At 40.7% G+C, this 21826-nt stretch overlaps 1 protein-coding gene across 2 annotated transcripts in view; it reads left to right on the top strand.

The window, feature by feature from the left end:
• Positions 1-21826, top strand: part of ESRRG (estrogen related receptor gamma) — a 229193-nt gene that overhangs the window by 73911 nt on the left and 133456 nt on the right. The gene's annotated exons all lie outside the window — the stretch shown is intronic.

Raw genomic sequence — 21826 nt, 5'->3', positions numbered from 1 at the left:
TGAGCTCACACAGCTAGCAAGTGGTTGAGCCCAGAACTGAACACAGAGTCAGATTCTAGAATTCATTCACTTCTTCCACCCGAATCCGAGGTCCTGAAATTTTTGTATATCTCAGTATGGCCTGTGAAACTAACATTTTAGCTCGGAGCTTCGAAAGAAATTATTCTTTCCTTTGGGAGGCCTGGGTATGTTTTTGTTTTTCAATACATCTCTGTCCATGTGTGTGTTTTTATAGATGTGCATTTTTTACTGCATTTACGTTTTACTATTTCTTTCCCTTCAGAAAATTTGTCAGAGTTTAAAAATATAATAATTTTATAAAGTAACCAAATGAAAATGAGGTAATCCAAGTTTGAAAGAAAGTTAGGTAAATTACATTTAAATGTATTATTTCTGTTGAATCATAACGTATACTTTGTTCATGGAGTTGGCCCTATTACTTTGTACATTTTGTTGTTACTGGAGATCCTTTTTTGTTTTAACTTCTAAATCCAAATAGATCCAAGTGTTTATTCTCCAAGAACAAATGAGAGCTTCAGTTAGGTATGGCATTCCTAGATCTCATAATCCTTCCTGGTTTGTTCTTTTTAAAGATTTTTTAATGTTTTAAACTATTATTATTGTTTTAAATGTTTAATGTTTATTTATTTTTGAGAGAGAGAGTGAGGCAGAAGGTGAGTGGGGGAGGGCCAGAGAGAGGGAGACCCAGAATCTGAGCTGTCAGCACAGAGCCCAACACAGGGCCTGAACCCACAGACCATGAGATCCTGACCTGAACCAAAGTTGGATGTTCAACCGACTGAGCCATCCAGGTGCCCCTTTAATAATTATTTTTGAGAGAGAGAAGAAGAGAGAGAGAGGGAAGAGGGGCAGAGAGGAAGGGAGACACAGAATCCCAAGCAGGCTCCAGGGCCTGAGCTGTTAGCATAGAGACTGACGTGGGGCTTGAAACCCTAAACTGCAGGATCATGACTTGAGCCAAAGTTGGACACTTAACCAGGTGTGCCTCCTGGTTTGTTCTTAATACAAGATTTTTACTGTGAACAATGTCATGGGAAGATGAGTTGGTCAGTTATATTTGGGTATGTGGAATTCATGTCTTATTTCTCAAGCCTTTACTAGATCACTAAGAACTAACCCCTCATTTGACTAGGAACAGAGAAGACTCTCCAGTTCTTCTCATCTTGACTCTCTTCTTTCTCTGTGGGGGGGTGGGGGGCAGGGAGATCGGGAAAGCGGTAAACAAAGAGTATATAACTGTATAATTAAAGCCTTATGAAAAGGGGACAGGAAATATATTGTCAAGTAAAACAAGAGAAAGCACAAATTCCCTAGTAGTAGGATTCACTGTATATATGAGTGTATTTTTGTATAAGGATATATATTTATATTAAATAAAAATTATAAAAATTTTATCTTAATGATTCATATGACAGTATCTGGAGAGAGAGAGAAAGGAGAAAGAATGGTAGAAGGGAAATGTGCTTTGTGGTAGGGCGCATATTGAGAAGTAGAAGAAAGGACAAATTAAGATTGCGTAGAGTGTGACGCTATGAATCCAGTGAGGAGGGGGTACTTACCTTTTCATGATATAGCCTTTGGCACTATTATGATTTTTCACAGTTGATATATTTTACATTTATAACGCCCTTTCCAAATATTTATTAAGTTTCTACAGTGTACCGGGTGCCATTCTATACTCCAGTGGTGCAGTAGTGAGCAAGTCAGATATGATTGCTTTTTCTAGAGAAAACTTATGTGGAAATGCCAATGGGACAGTTTTGACCAAGAAAAACATGAATAAAAGCCCACCCGTAATGACTCATCCCATAGGACAAAGAATCGCCCTTGCCCTTTTAGTTAGGATGATGGTAATAGCTTACTTCTCTGGTTGAAAGCTTTATCTTAGCAATTGCCTTAAATTCTGTAAAAGACTGACAAACAAAACCTACTTCACAATAAAATAAGTAATTGATGGTCGATTTTTTTGGTCTTTATATTGCCACTTAGTTGAGCTGTAGAGAGACTCTCAAAAAACTTATGCTCATTCAAAAGGGGTAAATCAAGAGTTGGGAGTTGAGGAATCATTTTGAAAGAGCAAATCCATTTCTTGAAAGTGTTGTAAAACTAATATATCAATTAGCACCTTGAATTGCTGTGTCCTAGATATGGCTTTTATTTTCAGAAACGAAAGTACATGGAGATCCGTCTCCATTTCCAGGTTGGTAGAATTTTTTTTTTTTAATGTTTTATTTATTTCTGAGAGTGAGAGAGAGAGAGAGAGATCCGGGGAGGGTCAGAGAGAGAGGGAGATACAGAATCTGAAGCAGGCTCCAGGCTCTGAGCTGTCAGCACAGAGCCCAACTCGGGGATCGAACTGGTGAACCGTGAGATCATGACCTGAGCCGAAGTCAGATGCTTAACCGACTAAGCCACCCAGGCGCCCCCAAGTTGGTAGAATTTTTTGACTAGTTTCACTTTATTACTCTGATTTACTACTCTACTACTCTTTGCACTTCCAGGTTTATGGAGGAAGTAAAACAATAATCATAAATTTTCCTTTAAAGAATTTCCCCCATTGTGGTTTTTAAGCACGAGCAGTCTTGAAGGGTGGTTAGAGTGACGAGGAGGTGTGAACTGTGCTTAATTAAACCTTGTTGGTGAAAAGAAATGGGTCAGTGCTTATCTGTACTTCACACCTCTTCAGTTGCCCTTATCAAGCCTTTAGAGGGTCTGTTTTCAAGGGAATTGCTGCTGTGGCTGATACACTCAAATAATAATTTATTTTCCTTTACATCCTCATGCCCACTTTGATGGGAAAATACCAGTTCTCTAAGCCCCTCCCACCTAAAGGATGGCTGTGAGTAAATATGGAATATTCCTTTTCCTTTGTACTTAAAAATGCAGTGAAATATTGCATTACACCCTGCATATAAATGCACAATTATGTTTGGCCGTCTCCTTTGCACAAGACTGGCCTCCTCAGCCTGGATAGAATGATACTGTCTTAAATGTATCTTTATGGATGGAGAGGGATTTCAGCCCCATGCAGTATGTCAGAGATCATGATGTAGTAAATCTATTCAAATGTAAACCTGTTCAATTCAATTACCAGTCCATAATAAAATTTGCTGCTACAGCCCCCGTGTTGACCACAGCAGTCCATACAGGCTGATGCCACAGCAGGTCTGGAAATTGACAGACAAAATCTATTTAAACAAAAAACAACATTAGTTCTAGAATCTGAAATGAAATCAGATTTCAACAGCTTTGATGGGAACCTTCTTTCTTTACCAGGTATTTTTATTCAACTAGCCAAATGCATCTTAGATAAAGTGCTGCCTGGGGGAAATAAAGAAGTTTTCATTAAAAAGGTGGTTTAGAGAAAAATGAAACTTTCACTCTCATAAACACAATAATCCCCAGTTTTATTGACTGATATTTCTACTAATGATGTAGGGTGCCAATGAGAAGTGATGGCTTAGTGGGTAAACAACCCCAATTGCATCACATTGTGCACAATTAAATTCTTAGAAGCTATGCCTTCTCATTAGCCAGCACCAGAATTAATGTCTGAATGAACCACGTTTGATTTTAATGTTAGAAGTTTTGAGTCAAAACACTGTTATCATTTGAAACAAATTATTTGTTGTGTGGAGCAAATAACAAAATGCCAGAACATAAAAAAAAACAAAACAAAACAAAACAAAACACCAAAACTTCAAGAAGTCCAGTTACAAAACGAGAGTTTGTTCAAATCCAAATGGTTATATCAATCCCCCTCCTGAAAACTCTCCTTTCCTTTTCCTGGGCTCTGCTTGGCTGGCAAGCCTCCCGAATGATGGGCCAGCATTATTTTGTCAGCATTACAGCGTACTGTATGTCAGAGAAAACCTATCTATTTCAAGATATCTGGTCCCAACATTCCCTTTTCATTTTTTTCAGGTATTGCTTATTTGAAGGAAGAAAACACAAGAGCTAGTCCAGGCATACCCATAAATCTGGTCAAGATTTATTTTTATTTTGACCTCTTTCCTTGGTTATTTAAAGGCTATTGCAGGACATAGTGGTTCAGTTTAGTCTCTGTCAGTGGCCAACAGAGACATTTTATGAAAGCAATAATTATTTTATTTAGGTACAACATTCACTGATCGAAGGATTAAAGGCCTTCTGCTATTTATTGGAATGATGGGTTTCACCTTGGCAACTCAAGTTTTTTTCTTTGACTCGCACAAGAGAGCAAGGCACCCACAACTATACACTGCATTGTATCCCCCAGCCAGGCCAGCGTGCGTGCCGAAGTATAGATGAGTCACAGGAGCGTGGAGGACCAGTTTAGCTATTTCATGCCAAAAAATGTATTTCACTTTGACTTTATAAAAAAAAAATGGGATACTTAAACCTTTCTAATCTTCCACTTCATCATCTGTAAAATGATGGTAGTAATAGTAGTATTTGCGAATAAAATGGTGTGAATATCCAGTAGGAAACTACAGGTTAAATCCTCTCATACCACATGGTAGAGAATGAGGTTGAAATCAGTAGTAGCTCTTGTTGCTGGAAACAGTAAGGGTCAAGCTTCAGGGTCAGGTGGATCTAGATTCAAGCCCTGGCTCTACCACCTTCTAGACCTGAACAAGTTAACTAATGTCTAAGAACTGCTTCAGCCCGTTTATTTGTGAGCATGGGACTGAAGATAGAACTTATCTTGTGAGGTTTTTTGTTAAACCAAGAGAGCTGATTTAGATGCAGGGGGTACGTGGTTGGTGGGTGACACTATGAGCTAGAATCTGGATATAATATATTATACTGACCTGCTGGACTACTACTAATTCATATGAATTTTGTTATTTTTAAGCAACATCAATTATCTTAGGGGTCCTTTCCGGCTTTTTATAGAAACACATGAGGTGAAAATTTGTTCTGAAATTTCATAAGGAAATTTAGTTTTAAATATTTACCCTTTGCTCAAGCAAAGAAAGACAACAGCCTAAAAAGGAAAAAAAAAAAGGGACTTCAACACAAGCAGAAGTTTTCATCACCAACAACATAAGTGAAGTGGTTGAGATGGAAAAGGAGAGCTCATTCCTCTATCAGAGAACATGGACAAATAACACACATTTTAAAATGTGCATGAAGAAATATAAGAATTCTACTAACCTCACAGGTACATTAAATTTTACCAAGGGAATTTTGGTAAGAGAGCATCGTGGAAAAATTCAGAGGACAAAAATACGTTTTAGTAAACCTCCATAAATATTAACTGACCTTCTCCCATCTGTCTGGCAAAATACCACACTTTAGCTATTAATTGTGATTTTTCCGCTATTTAGCATTATGATTTTGGGGAAGTCCATTCAAGTCTGTCTCCATTTCCATATGCCCAAGGGAATAGTGAGATTACGTTCTTTCTCATCCCTTCTATTCTAATGTAAGTTGTATTTAGAAAATGATATAATGGGGGCACGTGGGTGGTTCCATTGGTTAAGCATCCGACTCTTGATCCAGCTCAGGTCTTGATCTCTCAGGGTTGTGAGTTCAAGCCCCACACTGCGCTCTGCACTGGGGGGTGAAGCCAACTTGAGAAAAAGAAAAAGAAAATGATACCATGTCTATAGCATCACAAAGGTATTTATAATTATTATGATGGTGTTGACAGTATCTGTGAGGCTACTAGAAACTATGATTTGTAAACTTGGCTACTAAGTTGTGCCATTTTATACATTTGTTCTTAACTGGATAATTCTTTGGATGCTTTTCATTTTTTCTGAGAAAGAGGAAGTATGTTATTTTTGCCACAGTTAGTAGAAGTGAGAGTGGAAGGAACCACGGAGCAATCAATAGATATTTAAATACTTAGGATCTGAAGTCTTGTTTATGCATTTTTGCCTGTGTTTGAAAACCTTTTCCTCTGTTTTCTCACAGCCCTACCATCTCTTGTTAATATATTAAAGTATAGTCAGGGGCGCCTGGGTGGCTTAGTTGGTTGGGCGTCCGACTTTCACTTGGGTCATGATCTCGCGATTCGTGGGTTCGGGCCCCGCGTCGGGCTCTGTGCTGACTGCCAGCTCAGAGCCTGGAGCCTGTTTCAGTCTGTGACTCCCTCTCTCTCTGACCCTCCCCTGCTCACGCTGTCTCTCTCTCTCTCTCTCTCTCTCTCCTAGAAATAAATAAAAAACATTTAAAAAAAATATATAGTCAATAGAGTTTGATTTCTGTGAGCATCTGAAATTTTGTCACAGATTGAGATATTACTACCAGTCAGATTTATTTGAAGTTTTGTTGGTACATTTTTAAAATAAAAATATTGACACAAACAGAAGAGGAGAAGAGCAAGTTTTATAATTTTAGATACTTTCTAAATACTTCCTTGTGGGGAAAATGAGTCATTAAAATTAACGAAACCAGTAACATGCTTCTATGTTTTATGGGTAAGCACATTTGCTTTTCATATTTGATTTGACATTTTTAAAGAAAGTTTCTGTTGCAGAAGTGCTTAATATTTCCCCCACTTCTCAAAACCTACCAAATACAAAGCATCAAGAGTCCAGGTAGGCACTTTAAAGGATGTGCTTGAATTGTGAGTCTCTCTCTGTAGGATAAAGTCAAAGCAGAGGATGGGAATCTGTATTTGGAGTAAGCCACCAATGTGGAAAGGGCACAGGGTATTAAGGTTCCATTATCACCTTAAAGCCTCACCCAGCAGGACCCTGAGCGTGAGGTTCTCATTAATCAGATAAGGAATCCAAGGCTCACAGAGTTGCAGTGACTTACTCAATGACCCATTGCAGATGGGGTAGGAATGGGATTAAAAGTCAGGTACCTTTCAGGCTCTGTATCTCTGTCAAGCTTTGTGGCAGTGTTGGCCAAACAGGGGGTGTTTACTGCTCCAGCCTCGGGTTGATTGCCCACAATCCCAGCATAGGGGGCTGGTAGTGGTGCAAAATCTTCATTTGGGGGTAGAAGAAATGGGGAAGAGTCCTGGTGCTTCCAGGAAGTTGCAGAGCTTGTGGGTTTAACAAGGGGTTTGTGCCTAAAAAGTATAAGTGATATTGATAAATTAGATGGGACGTTTCCTTAGGCAGGAAACCAAGCTTTTCTCACTTGGGGTTTGATGAGGCCACCGAAGACAGAGATGGTGGTAAGGATCGGTCCAGGAGAGGTCTTTACAGAATCCTGAGCAGCTGGAGTGTTGGGCTGATTGTGAGTTGGAGGAAACACTGTGTCTCAGAAGCTGTGGAGGTCAGAACGTCACAGTTTAAGACCCTGTGCAGAACGACATGTTTAGGTCCATTTGTTTTGGTTAGGCTGAGTTAATGCATATCTCTGGATACGAGGTCCCCCAAGGAAAGCAGTTAACCTTAAAACATAAGGGGATCTAGAAGTATCTTTCAGGTTCACTCCTGGCTGGATCTTAAGAGGGTCCTATCATCTATACCCTGCGTAAATATTGACTTGACATATGATTGCCAGTCTAGAAGGGAAGGCCCTCACCTTTCCTCTGACTCATGAATTAATATGGCTGACCTAATGTTAGGCAGTCTGTGTGTGGAAGAAATGGTACCAGCTCCTCTTCTTCTCCGTTAGAAGATTCTTTATCCAAAGGCTTTGTTAATTCTGAGGTATCTCATCACAATCCATAGGGCATACTTCCTATTTCTACCTAATAGTTTGGAGAAGGCAGTGTGTGTGTGTGTGTGTGTGTGTGTGTGTGTGTGTGTGTGTACATATATGCATGTATAAGAGACAGAACACAAATTACATATGTATTCATTATTTAGCTGCCATGATAGCTTTTCAGTCAGTTGTCTTGAGCCCCCAGGATATAAAGAAAAATTATCCCAGAACTGTTTTGCTGCAACTACAGCTTGGTCTTGATTTATATATAGCAGTCGGAGCTCTGAGAATCTTCTGGGTTTACCGTATCAGCAGGATAGCAAAGAGCAACTTACTTGTCTAATTACCCTTCTGCTTCATATCCTCCGTTTTAAGAACATGTTCATTTAAAGGGTGTTGCGTTTTCCAGGTAGGTTCTCTTTAAAAAACTGAAAGCTACTCAGGTCATTTACTAACAAGCTGATTTGTTTTTGCTTACTTAAAGAGCCTGCTTAGTGTAATTTATCCTAACAAAATATCTTTTGTAAAAACCCTCTGAAGAAGACATTGCCAAGGTGATTTTTTTTTTCCTCAAGTCTAATATCATTATGCTGCCAAGTCGAAAACAGGAATTATTGGTAGGGAAATTTGGGTTCCTACTGCCTTCAAAAAGCAGAACAAAGAGAAGGAGAAAGCTTTAATGGTATTCAAGGAAAATATTTCTGTGTTAGATGACAGTTAATAGAACTGCATTGACCTCCCTGGTATTTCGTGCACTCTCTGTTGTAATATTATCCTAAGAAGCTCCCTCATTAATGCAGAGTATTGAACAAAACTCCCAAGTTATAATATAAGCAATAGTGAAGAGCACCTTCTTTGTGAGCTTTTCCTGACATGAAGCCATTTGGGAATATATTTAAATACCACAAAAAGTTATTTCATGTACAGGTAGTGCATTACCAGATGGTGATTTTTTTGGTCTATGCTTTGTTGATATGAAGCTTGAACAGTCTGTCTCAAAATGAATAGCAAAGATTTTGCAGGTAAAAGTAATAATATGATTCTTGAGAGCTTAGTATGCATTAGGCTATGTGCTGTGAGCCTTAGTTGGCTTTTTTGTTTTGTTTTTTTTTTTTACTGTTCCTTCCAGTGACCTTCAGAGGTGGGTATGTTCCCATTTTGCAGAGGAATGAAAGCTGAGAGAGAGATTATGTTACTTGCCAAAGTTCTCACAATGTGCGATGAGAGACTGGATTTTATGGCAGCCATTTGACTCTACTGCCTGTGCTCTGTATTTGTTTCATATAGTTTGTCTTTGTGAACCATAGGAACATTCAAGTATATATTTAGCTTGGGATTCTTCAGAGGCTATGGGTATTAGGAGATACTGAGACCTTAAATGATTACTTAAGTCAACTATTAAAAACAAAAAATGAGGACTCATTTCATTGCTTTGAGTGCTTCACTTAATGTCCAGAAATAGAATGAACTGTGTTGGAAGGCAGTAAGTTTCCCATCTCTGTGAGAGATGTGAAGAACAAGTTCAAGTATCGTGTGGGGTTTAGGCTAGAATATCTTTTATGGTCACTTCCCATTCTGAGATTCTTGAGATCCCACCATAAACTTTGGTTTAACCTGCCAAACATTATAAAAGGCATGAGGAAACTTAACAACACTCAAGCTGTCAATCCTCGGAAACCCTATTTCAGGGGTCTGTGTATTCGTCAAACAATGTATGACATCTTATATAAATCCAAGTTGGAGCGTGGAGGAATATTTTGGCATAGGTTTACTTTCTGGCTCCAAGTTTTAGAACTTCAGAGCCAAATCCCTTATAAGTTTTGCCTTTGTAGAAAGAAGTGAATTTGATTTACTGACTTTGAACAACATCTGCCTCAGTTGTTTTGAGGATATGGCCATTGAGGACTACTGGAGTATTACAACCTTATCTGTTTTATTCCTGGGGAAAATTGAAGCACTGATGTTTTAAAGATTTGTCCATGTGGACTTTAGGCCCACATTCTCCCTGGGTGGGTCTGGGTCTCTGGAATAATCTTGTATTTATTTATTTTTGAAAAATAACAATTACATTAGAAATGGAGTAGATAGATTCTGCGGACTTACCAAACGTAGCACCGAGAATCGTTTGAACTGAATAAATCTATCCTTCCTGCATTGGTGTTAGAAAGGACAGAAAGATTGAAATGGCTAAGAAAAGGTTCTTTTAGCTCCCTTCCGCCTGCTCTAATTGGAATACTATTAAAAGTTAATCATTTATTTGATTGTCCCCATTTGTCATTTCCATTTGTGAACTTGACATAGGAAGCCAGCATTTGTCTAATATGCTACCAATTTCTATTCCCTTTAGATTGTAAAAAATTCCCAGTGGATTTCACCCTGGGGGGGAGGTAGAGAGGGGCAAGCCTGCTTCTACTTTTGCTCATATAGTGAACGTACAATGACAGCACTGTGAGCAGTGATGGAAGGGGGAGGGGAGGCCCCAGCCAGGTAGGACTCTGATGTGGAATTTCTTCCCACCAGCCTCCAGACTACGGATTCTTACGTCTTTCCACCAATGTGTGTACGTGGCATTGATGTTCATGGCACCGTGCTTAAACTTAACATGAAGGAACTCTGGCATACATTTCAATAAGGCCCATTTCATTTGGGCACCATTCCTGATTTGTTAGTTCCCTTTCTGCTTTCTAGTTAAGGCTATTCAGAGTGCAACCCCATCTCTCTTCTCTCAATCATCATACGTGATTTTGTTCAGTCCTGCGTCTCCCTCAAATGAAAGTGAGCGCTGGTCATTTCTTGAAAGATTGTTCTGTAGTTCTGCCTCTCTCTCGCTTAGTAGGTAGAGCCACCAACCAGCTTCCCTAAGGCAAGCTGTCTGCAAAGGAACAAGCCAGCTGGCTTGGCCAAGGTTGATCAATGATGAGAGGCAGGCTGGGTTCCAGGTTCACAAAAGCCACTCAGTGGAGAGTAGGTCAGCGGCTTCCCCAAAGCCAATTAGCTGGCAGAAGTCTGAGGTGCCTGGCGCTCGCCAAATTCCCTGAGCCTGATGGTGCTGGTGGGGAGTCCATCCTTGGGCTTCCTGGCAAACCAGACTTAAGTGAATGGCAGATTGTGCTGTTTGAGAGCCAGTGTGGCTTTATGGCTACTAGAACAAATATCAGGGACCCGCCACTCCCACTCAGCCTCACCCCCACCTACGGCACAGCTCCGGCACCGGAGCCGGTCCTCAGGTGCAATGTATTTAGCTGATTATCTGCATCATAAATTTATTTTTACCCGACTTAGCCGTTTAACGTTGACCTGAATAGGAATCGTGCCATTAAAGGAGATTAACATGGAACTGATTGGGGAAGTAAAATGCATTACAGAGACTTTTGAAAGGAGTATTAGAATTTCTGCTATTTTAAAGCCCCAATTGTAGCAGCTGCTTCTTTTATACACAACTGTTGTGATGAGATGAGACCTACGACAAGATCGGGAGGGAGGGTTTCCGAGCAATTGCCCTTTGATTAACCTATTTCTCTCAAGATCATGTGTACGTGGGATCATAATCACGTCCCTACTTTTTCTCAATGATTGCATGTTTAGCTATCAAGTCTTTTATTTTCTTTTTTAAAATGTATTTATTTCTTTTGAGAGAGAGGGAGAGCACGAGTCAGGGAGGAACAGAAAGAAGGGGGAGAGAAAATCCCAAGCAGGCTCCACACGGTCCGCGCCGAGCCCAACATGGGGCTCGATCCCGTGAACCACGAGATCATGACCTGAGCCAAAATCAAGAGTCATATGCTTAACCGGCTGAGCCACCCAGGTACCCATCAAGGTTTGGTTTTGTTTTTTTAATTTTTAAAATTTTTAAAAATTTGTTTAAATGTTTGTTTATTTTTGAGAGGGGGAGAGACACAGAACACGAGCAGAGGAGGGGCAGAGAGAGATGGAGACACAGAATCCGAAGCAGGCTGCAGGCTCTGAGTTGTCAGTACAGAGCTTCATGTGGGACTCGAACCCACGAACTGTGACATCATGACCTGAGCCAAAGTCAGATGTTTAACCGACTAAACCACCCAGGTACCCCTCAAGTCTTTTCTGCATAGGCTGCATAAGCATAATCTTAAGATGCTTAGACTGTTTAGAGTTTTTAGATCCATTGGGGATGTGGAGAACTTTTTTTTTTAATTTATTTTTTATTTTTTGTAAATTTTGTTTTTTAATGTTTTATTTATTTCTAGGAGAGAGAGAGAGACAGCGTGAGCAGGGGAGGGTCAGAGAGAGAGGGAGTCACAGACTGAAACAGGCTCCAGGCTCTGAGCCGGCAGTCAGCACAGAGCCCGACGCGGGGCTCGAACCCACGAACCGCGAGATCATGACCTGAGCGAAAGTCGGACGCTTAACCGACTAAGCCACCCAGGCACCCCGGGGATGTGGAGAACTTAATGAGATCATTTACATTACCTGGTTTAACTTAGCATGTATTTCTCCTTAGAGCTGCACCAATTTTTGGTTCTATCTGTCAGCTCCAGCCAGCATGTTACCCCCATAGGAAGTCAAGTCCATTTTGCACCCCCTTCCCTTTTCCTTCTTAGCTGTTTGAGTGTTTTCTTTGAGCCCCCCTAGGCCCCTGTTTAGTGGGCCTTTTCTCTGGACTGTCCAATTAGCTTCCCTCAACTAAACTTTTCCCTCACACGTAACTTTTCGGGTCATACAACTTCCTCCTCCTCCCCTACTCTGAAAAAAGAATTACTTTTATTCTACAATTTCCTCTAAAACCAAAGTGTCTTCACAGTTGTCATGAGTTGCTGTTTGGTGATTCCCAAGCTGGTGACCACCATAATTATTTCCTCCCAACCCCCACCTCCCATGGATTTACCTCTCTGCTCTCCCAGACGTTTATCTCCAGGCCTATTAAGTCTTTTTAGTATCAACATTATCATAATCGTTAGTATATTTGAAGCCAATTAAATGGCAATTACTCTGACCTTAGCCAGTCCTAGGTTATTATCAATTCATGGGTAATTTGGAAATATTTGGAAGGGAAGTGGATTCTTGCTTTATGGTCTAAAATATGTAAATATTTCTATCTGCTATGTGAGAAATACACTCTGTTCTTTATAACATCTAGCATTGGGGTCAGGTTATTTCTCCAGCAGCTGTTTTCTAGATCGAAATGATCCACAATTGTCAGGCGTATCTTCAAATGTCTAATCAGCCATCTTTTATCCACTTGTTCAGTGAATGTGTGGGGTTTTTTTTTAATGTTTTATTTATTTCTAAGCAGGCTCCAGGCTCTGAGCTAGCTGTCATCACAGAGCCCAACATGGGGCTTGAACCCACGCACCGTGAGATGACCTGAGCTGAAGTCAGACGCTTAACTGACTGAGCCACCCAGGCGCCCCAGTGAATGTGTTTTTGAGGTGTGGCTTCACACGACTCGTTTTAATTAAGGGCCAGGGATTCAAAGTGAACATGGCAGAAGAATTTCTGCCCTCATGGAGTTTATGATCCATCACACATCTGATTACTTACAATTATATAACTTCTCCCCTTTCTGAATTTCACTACTATTTATATTCTGTTTCCTACCACTTAGCATTTTAACACCATGTTTTCCACAGAGGAAAGTAGAATGTAAAGATCAAAAGCTTGGTCTCTTGGATCAGCTGGAATCTGTGAGCATTGACTGAGCCCTTGAAATGTGTCTAATGAAACTGAAGAATTGAATTTTTTATTTTAGTTACTTTTACTTCAGTTAACTAGTGCCCCCTCCCCCCCATGGCGTGTGACTATCATATCAGACAGAGCAGAGAATCTGGGTTCAATCCAAAATTTACTACTTACTAGCAGTATTATCTCAGGTAAGTTAGTTACTTTACCCTTTTTTTTGTTTTTTTAATTTTTATTTCAAAAGCAAGAGCAGGGATGGAGTTAGCAGAGAGAGAGGGAGACAGAAAATCCCAAGCAGGCTCCGCACTGTTAGCACAGAGCCTGATGTGGGGCTTGAACTCACAAACTGTGAGATCATGACCTGAGCTGAAATCAAGAGTTGGATGCCATGCAGGCGCCCCAATTACTTTACCCTTTTTAAACCTTATCTGTAAAGTGGGGGTTGTCATTGTAACAGCATCAGAGGGTTATTTTGAGGTCTAAATGAGGTAATAGATATAATATTCTTGGCACGGTACAAACATCAAGCACTCAGAATATTGTTAGTATTCATTTTTACTATTCTGTCAGTCACCTAGTAGGTCTCAGAGAGAAGCATAAACAACTTTAGGACAGGACTGTATTGTTCATATTTTAGTCCTCCATAGCACTAGCACAGTAATGGCCAGATAGAAGTGCTCAATAAATTATAGCTACATATTTTTTCTTTAAAAAAATTTTTTAATGTTTATTTTTGAGAGAGAGAGACAGAGCATGATCAGGGAAAGGGCAGAGAGAGAGGGAGACACAGAATCTGAAGCAGACTCTAGGCTCTGAGCTGTCAGCACAGAGCCTGACACAGGGCTCGAACTCAGGAATTGTGAGATCATCTCTTGAGCCTAAGTTAGGTGCTTAATAACTGAGCCACTCAGGTGCCCCCCTTTTTTTTTTAAGCCTACTTTGCTGGGTGAAGGTTACATTATTAAAATTTGAGTGCAGAAACAATTTTGTCATAAATAATGGAAATAATTTGTGAGCTATCATCATATATAAATTACTTCCACATTTTCCTTTGTATGTACATGTCCATGGCAGAATTATAGTTCAGAAGTTAGATTGTATTGAATTTATATTGAATACCCTGATGATATAGCAATTGTTATATCATGAAAGCAGGAAGGAAGGAAGGAAGGAAGGAAGGAAGGAAGGAGGGTAGGTTGGTTGAAAGAAAATTTCTTTTCATCTGTCTTTCCAATAGACATTAGATAAGTTGGTGAATATAAATGGAAATCTAAGACCGATTTTAAATAACTTGTGTAAATAACTTGCATAAAATCAGACAAGTAGTAAATGGTACAGTCAGGGTTCTGTCTGGATTTCTCAGACTCTGAAGCTCATATGCTATACTGATATTCCTAATGAAGTCTTTGGTTCTCTTAATTAATCTTAGCAAGTGTCAAGAGGTGAAATATTATTTCCCTCACACGGAAGCTTCTGGTCTCTGTTATTACTTCCTTTTGTGAGCAAGGAGACCTTTATTTCAGGGAATGGTTTTGACTCCAGAGCTGCTAAAATTTTGGAATTGCGCCTTGTTGTACATAATCCAAAACAAGGGGTCTGTGTCAAAACTGGAACCTTTTCTAGTTCCTGCAAATATTGCTCTGTGCCAAATCACAATAGTATTTCTTGAAGTTTCTCTGTAGAATATTTCTACCTTTTTTTTTTTTTCAGAAATGTTGGAGCCACTCATATTTCTGAATAGCACCCGTTCTATGTAGACTCTCATAGGCTATTGTTTCGAGGATGAGCTTGCCAGCGCCGAGCGTCTGTCCCCAAGAGGCAGCCCAGGTCATTGTCTGATGATTTCATTTTCCATTTGTAGCAGAAAATTTCATGCTCTGTAGTCAACAGGTCCAAATTTGCAGTCTGTGAAGAAACGTATTTCTCAGCGATTCCGTATATGTCGGTAGGTCTCCCCGGAAGTCATTAATTAGGATCTGGACAGGAATCGTGTGGAAAAATAAGGCTTCCCTAACGGTGACAAAGTAGAAATAACAGAAATTCAATTCAAATGCTCTGTGCCCAAGAAACGTGAGAGGATCCCCTGGTTGTCTCACAAATTTTTAGCCGTTTGGTTATGCGCTCCAGCAAAGAAAATCTATCAAAAGTTTTGTAAAGGTAGAAAAGAACAAAATCCCCCAGCTTTGACACGTAATTATACTCCTATTTTAATGCCACTCGGGAACTGGCCTCTTTGAAAGTTCTCAAGCTTAGAAAGCTACCAATTCTTTTCTTGCTCACCATTCTTAACTTGCATTTGTAGAATGTAACTAGCATCCTCGGTTAGTGCATTGATTTTAACCGAAAGCCCAGAAGGACACAGTGCCGTAGTCAGCTGAACTCTTAAACGGTCCTGGGAGACCAAAGTCATTTGCACATCGGAAAACAGCTAATGGGCCGGGGAAGCAGGGGTTAGTTGCAAGGCCATTCCTCCGGTCTCCTTTCCATCAGAGTGAGAGAGATCACTGATAAAAAGTCTTCTAACGTGAAGTGCTAAGGCGCCTATATCTTAGTTGTTGTTGCTGTTTTTCACTTTCTTTTTTTTTTTTTTTCATCGCTGGATATTTTAGACAAGTTCAGAGTTAAGGGAAGTGGAGAGCAAAATTGCAAATTGTTAGTTTCTTCTCACATTGCAAAATTCCATTAACAGTGGGGTATTTTATGAAGGCACGGGTGTAATAGATTTGCAAAATAAAGATAATACTTTCGGAACTGTATTATAAACCCATCATGCTACACAGTGCATTATTAAGTACTCCATAGTTAGGGTATGGGGCTTGCTAATAGACAACCCAGAGTTGCTGTGGTCAATTTCTAACATGTTTCTTAATGCCTCTAGTCTCAATTTCTCTGTCTGTGAACCAGTGGTGATGATGGTGATGAATATCCTGCAGAGTTTGCCGTGAGGGTTAAATAAGATAATGTATTTAATTGTCAGCACAATATCTGACCAATATAAGTCCTTGGTGAATGTTAGCTCTTATTATTATTATTGGCATCATATTCCCTGTTATTTTGTGGTCCACGTGTTTAAGGTACTGCCTAGCTAAGCCAAAAACCGATCAGCTCTGCTGCTTCTCAGGTGTCATCTTCCTAGAATTTTTTTTCCCTCCAAAATGAGCAAGTGCTGTGTTTACAGCAGGCCGGGGTTGTCTTCCCACTGCTGCTCTCCATGGCTCCCTGGGGTCAGAGGTCCCCGATAATGCTCTGTGTGACTCCAGCCCCAGCCCCTGGCCTGTGTGCAGGAGATCTGAAGGTGACAGGCAGGGTCAGCAGAACCTGCCAGAATTACGGAGACCCCTCCGTGGATTGTGGGGGGACGGCAGGAAAGTCTGTCACGGACCAGAAACAAATGACCTTGAATTCATGGAATCACTGCTCATCCAGATCATTGCTAACTTTTTCCAAAGTCGAATTTATGGCATCTACGGTTACATTTGTACATGCTAATGTGTTCATTCAGTTCTGGCTTTTCAGGATAAAGAGCGTATGAGCCTTTGATGAAGAAAGGGCTTTTATCTCCCACCTAGAACTTCTATTCTTTTTCTTTTCTTATTTTTTTAAGTTCATTTATTTATTTTGAGAGAGAAAGAGAAGCCGAGTGTGTGCAAGCACATGGTGTGCACAAGTCGGGAGGTGGCAGGGAGAGGGGATCCCAGAGGCCTCGCACTGTCCGTATGGAGCCCAGCACGAGGCTCGAGATCTCATGAACGCTGAGATCATGGCCTGAGCGGAAATCAGGAGGAGTCGGATGCTTAACCGACTGAGCTTCCCAGACAACCGTCCACCTCGAACTGTTAACAAAAATGGTTTTGTTTTAGGACTGTGGCTTTTGTGTGTTCAGATCTCTAAACGACTTAAGTATAAAATGGCAAGCCACTTGGGACCTGTGAATTCTTCCCCTGTCTTCTCAAGTGCTGCCTCAAAGCCAATATTCCAGCCAGGGAGGTAGAGAGCGAAAATTCTCCTGCATGGGAATCATTCTCCCCGGTTCTCCCCTCCTTTCCCTTTCCCCCCACCTCCTTCCATCCTCCACTTGACTTTAGAACATGAAATGAATGGCAGCATCTTGGAGTTCTCTGTGGTACCTGTAGGCGCCGACGCTGCTGGTTTTGGACGTTACTGCAGTGCTCATGGCAGTGGTATCAGTCTCAAAGCTTGGGAGTTGGAAAGTTTGGCCCAGAGAGAGAGAGAGACAGACAGACAGACAGACAGACAGACAGGCAGACAGAGATAGAGGAAAGAGGAAAAAGGAGGGAGGAGAGAGAAAGTAGGTGAAACAAAGGAAAAATCGCCATGCATTGTGCAGATGACAGTTCTCTGCTTCTCTTAAAAGCATGCTTTTTTAAAACATATTTTCTCTTCTTTCTCTGTACGTACAATGGGAAACTGGCAGAGTACTGATGAGGCCAGAATGATGTTGGAATCTCTCTCTGTAGCCCACCCCCCAGCCCCCCAGTTTGCCCTTTTACTGAGTCACCCCGTTGAGCAAGAGACTCTCCCCCTGGCCAGTCTGGTTACTAGGTGGACGCACTGCCTGTCGAGCTATTCCTGCAAAGGCTCGTCTCTAATTAAAGTACTTGCTATGAACGATTTTTAAACACTGGAGCTTAATGAAGTTAGAAAAAGGATTTGGATGCAGTTTGTGAAGACTTCAAATTGTTTGAGTTTTTTCTCTAGGGAGAACTGTAAAGTCTGGAGGCGTTTTGAATTACTTACAGTGTATTCCATTTTGTTCTTTAAAAAATTTCTNGCTTTCCAAAGTGGCTTCTTGGAAATTTACACAAGTCTTTGAATTCTGTTATCTAATTAAAGGGATGCCTGTGTCTTTAATTGTCATTGGCAGCCCTCCCTTTGACCCTGAAGAATCTAGGAGTTGAAAGTAAAGTCCCATTCATCCAAGATAACCTGAAACTTGGACATGTGGAGGCTTATCCTTTCACTGATGCCTGAAACTCTGTGCCTCAGAGATACGGGACTGAGCAGGAACCCAGGAACATGGAGATCTGTACAGTCCTGTGTGGATCTATGGAGTGAATTTCTCGGTCCATTGGTGGTTTACTGCTGACCAGTCAAATGCTGGCTAATACCTTGTGCTGGAGATCGGAGTAGCAGTAAGGTGTCGTCAATAGCCGTAATTAGGTTTATCTACCCTTTTCACCAATACCATAATCTTCACCAGATTGTTATTGTGTGGGGCCATTGAGGGAAATTCTGAAAAACTATTTAAAAGATTGATTTCAAAGCTGCTCAACCCTTTAGGGATCCTTCCTTTCATCCATCCCTGATTCATTTTCCTCGCAAATATTCAAATGCCTTTTCGGAATAAAATGTCATGAAAGCATGTCATGTATCCGAAAAATAATTAATATAATTGACAGGAATGTCAGTTTTCTGCTGAGGTGTGTTTTTCCTAATCCCGCTGTGCAATCTTTACTATCGATCCAGTTGTTCAGAGATGTTGTCACTCCGCTTACCATACCTGGGCTACGTATTTTCAAGGCTGAAGATCCTTGCACTACATTATACTTAAATCTGTATCACAATACTCATTCGACAAAAATGGGTTTCCTTTTCCTGACGTTGCTGGGCTAACATCTATGTGTGCAAGGGGTATATGCGCCATGGATAGAGCGCTTGCCTGGAGTCGACAGTTTATTCACTGTGTATGTTGCATACAATGTTGCAAATGGCACATCAGAGTGTTGGAATCCAGGCAATAGGAGTTCAGCACTTAAAGTGTCCAGGTTGCACCTGAACTAGCTGGAGCCTGCCAGCCCCTGCAAGCCCACTGAGAGCATCTGTCTCGCCACCGCCTCGCTCATGCTGTCTCCTCTGCAGGCCCTCCGATTCTTCTGACTATGAGCATAAATCATCCACCTGTCAGGAGCTCTTGCTGCCTGGATTATGCAATGTGCCTGCCTTCATTTGGAGGTGGTGTGAGCAGGAGATTGCCGCAAATGGTTTGCATTCATTTTAATGCCATCCCAGCATTTCTGTAGCTTTAATGAGAGGATTAGAGTGGTGACAATGACTTTCAGAGACAATGAAAGTCTTCAAGATCCTGGAATTTGCTTTGTATGTTGGGAATAGCTTCGTTTGAGATTTCATTTTTTTTAAATCCCAAATAAATCAATGGTTTAAACATTTAGGCAAAGGAGCGGGGTATTGCACAAAGCCAGCTGTCTACAGCTCTATTTATTGGCTTTATAATAGTTCCCTCCAGCTGACGAACTTAAAATCAGTCAAATTTATTGCTGATCCTTAATTAGTCACTTTTATCTTCTTTCAGGGTTTGCATTTACACATAGGGGGAGGCATTCTCCTCCACACCCCACCCTGCTTTTTACCCTTTGCTTCCTTTCCTTTCTGTGGAATTAAAAAATTAGAAACTCTTCAAAAATTTCGGCTTCACTAGTTGACTAGTAAAGGTGGACCATGCTTTTAAAAAAACCTCTTTCATGTTTTTAATTTAATCTTCCTTGGTATGTTTAGAATAATCTCTATTTCAAAGATTGAGGGCTCTCTTCTCTCCTACCCCCCCACCCCCAAATGAATTAATTTTTAATTAGGAAAACTCTGTAGTCATGTCAGCTTTATGTATGCGGTACACACAAAAACATGAAATTATCATTTTCTTTAGCTTTCAGGCCCTTTTGGCATAGCCAGACCTCAACCAAAATGATACCTAACAAGCCCTGGGTTTGTTTGAAATCGAGAGAATGAGAATTCTGGCGATTTCCCTGCATTTGAACAGTGAAAAGATTTCTCAAACACTATTACCACATGTAGATATAGAAGTTGCTGTACAATCGGAAGAGTAAAGAAAATATTGCTTGAAAAACAGGACTTATACATGAACCATCAGCCAGACCCCGGCTACAGAGACACAAAGTTGTACAGCTGCGTCATATCTTTTAAAGATGTTTGGATATAGTTTAATATAGAAATTTTAATGAATTAAGTCATGTGGTCACACACTGGACAGAGTATGTGTGCTTCCTAACACACGAGGGTCTTTTATTGCCACAGAGGCTGAGATAAAGTAGGCATTGGATTCACATTTCTACGTAGGCTTTCTTTCTTAGAAGCGTCTGGGACCTCCTACATGCATTTTATTTGCTAAAGGTGGTGTTCAGGGCACCTCAGGAGGGAGAGAATGACAGTTCTCTGCTGGCTTCTTGTCCGCCGGCTTCTTCATCGCAGCCTTCTTTCTACTTCTTCCGCTACCGTGCCAGCGCTTCCCTGTTTTCCGTGTGTCCAGGTGTGTGTGAATTTTATTAAAACCCGAGATGCTAACATCCACGAAGGGGAACACTTTGACATTCTTTGCACTGTGCACGTGTATATATATATGTATTGTGCACGTACATAGGTATTGTATGAGTGGATATATCACACATACGCCCACACATATATTGTAACTGTGTTATATACACAGAATACACATGCACAGTACATGTATGTATATAGATTTATAATACGTACATGCACAGCATCTATTTGTATTTTATACACACACACACAGACAGATACACACACATCATCCTTTCTGAAGAACTACCTACGTTAGGTTTTTGTATTAATGCCGAACACATGGAGATTTTATCCACATTGATGAGGGGTGGGGAGCGGAAATTTAAACCGTGCTGAAGAGAAGGTGAGCTTTTTATAAAAGAACTCTTCATAACTGAAGAAAAACTAATTTTTCCCCTCAGCAATAGTAATTTTTAACATCGTAGTTACACACAAAATACTTTAATGTGTTTGAAGTGTGGTGAGAACACACTCTTCAGTCGTCAGCCGAGCAACACAACTTCCCAAAGTAGCATAAGCCTCCAGTCTTGAGGCAGACACTTTTCTCCGCTGTTAACAGTCACAGACTCTCCTGTGCATGGAGGACGCGCCTGTGTGGAGACGCGTCCTGTGGGTATTTGGGGGAAGCCGTTGGCCTCAGAGAGTGAAACATGCAGACTTTGAGTCCCAAGTTTGCCTTCCACTCTTGTTGCCAGTTTTTAACGTGATAGAAAAAGCATCAGGTTTCTTTTTTCCCCTCCCTTTCCCCCCTTCTCTCTCTGTAGTAACGTGATGGGCTCAGTTTCCTAAAACAGAAAACGTGTTTCATCATCATTTTTTCCCCGTCACTGACAAATCTAAATTCATGTATATTTTTAGAAAAAGAAAACAGGAACATTTGAAGAGATAAATGCAACAACACAACACTGACAAAATCTGATGAAAAATCTCACTCTTTTATCTATGGAGAAATTAGGTTTATCATCAGGAAAGCATTCTCTTTTCATTTTCTGAAAGGTGCTTTTTGACAGACCCTTTGCAGTGGACGTCACACTCACAAAACTTGCTGTCACAGGGCTATTTGAATATGGTGACAGGCTCATTATCATGTTGAAGACTCCTGACAACACTGTGCAGGAGAAATGGTCAGGGCTGCCAATCAGCTGTTGAAAAGACTGTGGTTGAAATAGGGTTTTTTGTTCCGAGAACAGTAGTACAA

The sequence above is a fragment of the Crocuta crocuta genome, unplaced genomic scaffold (assembly GCF_008692635.1).
Source record: "Crocuta crocuta isolate KB4526 unplaced genomic scaffold, BGI_CrCroc_1.0 scaffold556, whole genome shotgun sequence".
Taxonomy (NCBI): domain Eukaryota; kingdom Metazoa; phylum Chordata; class Mammalia; order Carnivora; family Hyaenidae; genus Crocuta; species Crocuta crocuta.
The sequence above is the reverse complement of the archived record's forward strand: the minus strand, read 5'-3'. Positions and strand labels throughout refer to the sequence as shown.